We start from the raw sequence: 1,981 nt of genomic DNA on the forward strand, positions 1-1,981 counted from the left end.
TCGTCGTCTTGGTCCTAAGCACGTGTGCTCTTCTTCTTTTCCTATATGGAGGGAGGCGTTCTGTTTTTATCTTCGAGATCCTTTTTTTTTGCGCCATTCTCTGCCGGCACTTCTTTTTGCCTGTTTTTCTCCTCCTCCCCCACTCCCCCCCCCCTCCCTCCCTCCCCCTTCGTGTCTCCTCTTTGGAGGCGTCAGAACAACCCACTTTTCACACTCCGTGTGTTCATGTGTGTGCGGGTGTGATGGAAGGGGAGAGGGGAGGGGAAGAAAGGAGACAGTCCTCCGGCTGGGTTATGAAGTGGGGGGGGGCGGGGGTCCAATCCCCCCACTTTGTAGGTAGGCAGAGGCAGTCTTTTATCCCCTCCCTCCCTCCCACCTCCCATTTGCCGATGCATAAAGCGCTTCTGCTGTGCTGAATAGGATGCAGTACGCATACAGCAGAGGGAAACAGGGATGGTGTACCGCTACAGTTGTCAGCAGGCCGTGTCATGTCCCCCTGGATGGCGTTGTTGTGGGGTCGACCTTCGACAGCGCATACATTTGCATCATCCATCTGGTGGACGGCGTGCCATTGTGGCTCGAACGCATATTACTCGGCATTCACTGCCTCGGTGGTTGTGGTTGTGGTTGGGGGAGCCCGAGTCGTCGCGTGGCGGGATGATGGGCGGTTGTTGTGGCAAGGCGACTTGCGAAGTGGATTTATTGTGGAAAGGTTTTCAACTCAGATTCCGTGCGAAGATGACTTGAATCGGCAATGGATCCAAGGCGTTGTATGTCGGCCGCAGTGCACCGTGCGGTGAATGTGTGTACAAATTAGGGTTAGGGTGGCGGGTGTGGTGTTTTTTATTTTTTGACCCCCATACTAAATTCTAAAATGGATACGTTGGGAAAAGAAGTTTAAAGTTTATGAGTGCTCCATCTTCATTGTGTAACAGCATATTTCTTGTCGCGTGAAGGTTGTGTTGTGTTGTGTTTTTGTGGCGGTGGCGGTGCTCGTCAATATTTTCACATTATCGCGGTGTGTTGTTGTTCTTGGCTTGCACACTTTTTCTCCTAGGTGTGTGGGACCTCTCTTGTAGCGGCCCCCTCCCCTCCCCTCCCCTCCCCCCCTTGTCTGCATACACACCCGGTCATATGTACATACGAAGTTACACCTACACACGTGTGTACCTGTGTGTATGTGTGCATATGTATGTTTGTACGGGTGTCTCTCTGTGTGTGTGTGTGTGTGACGCTGCATACTGTTGTGTATTCTTCACTCTTGTTTCTTAGTCTGTCTGCCCTTCACTCTTTTTTTTTCTTTGGTATTTCAGTTGGCACGTTTTTGCTGTTAGCGTCTGTGGAATTTCACCGCGTGTTTGACGGGGATTGCACGTCATAAATTGTAGCTTATACTGGCTGATCATTCTCTCTCTCTTTCTCTCTCTGTCTGTCTGTGTCTGTCTCTCTGTCTGTGTCTGTCTGTGTCTGTCTCTGTGTGTGTGTGTGTGTCTTGCGTGGATTTTGTTCTTTGGCTCTTTTTTCTCTGCGCTTCTTAAAAATGTTTCTTTTTACTTCATTTGTGCTCAATTTTTCATGTTGTTCTCTCTTTAGGAAGGAATGCCTGTGTATGTGTCTCTCTGTCTGTCTCTTTCTCTCGTGTGTGTGTGTGTGTGTTACCTCCTCCTCGTCTTCTCATGTCGTGTTTGTTTGGGTCGATCTTTTTTTTTCTGCATGTCTGCATGCGGGTGCCGTGTGTGCGGTTGATTTTATTCATGGTATCACTTGAGGGAGGGTGTGGAGGGAGGGGTAGGTAGCATGGATGGGGGAAGTGGGAGAGAGGTGGTTCGTGCAATCGGAGGAGGAGGGCAAGAGGGGGGGGGTTGTATTGGAGACACTACTGGTGAAAAATGGTCAGCATAACCACCAGTCTGGGTTCCCCCACCCTTTTCTTCTTCTTTCCGTCTCTCTTCTTTCCTTCCCCCGCGTTGGTCATCGTCCT

Source organism: Porcisia hertigi, chromosome 21 (genome assembly GCF_017918235.1).
Source record: "Porcisia hertigi strain C119 chromosome 21, whole genome shotgun sequence".
In the NCBI taxonomy this organism is placed as follows: domain Eukaryota; phylum Euglenozoa; class Kinetoplastea; order Trypanosomatida; family Trypanosomatidae; genus Porcisia; species Porcisia hertigi.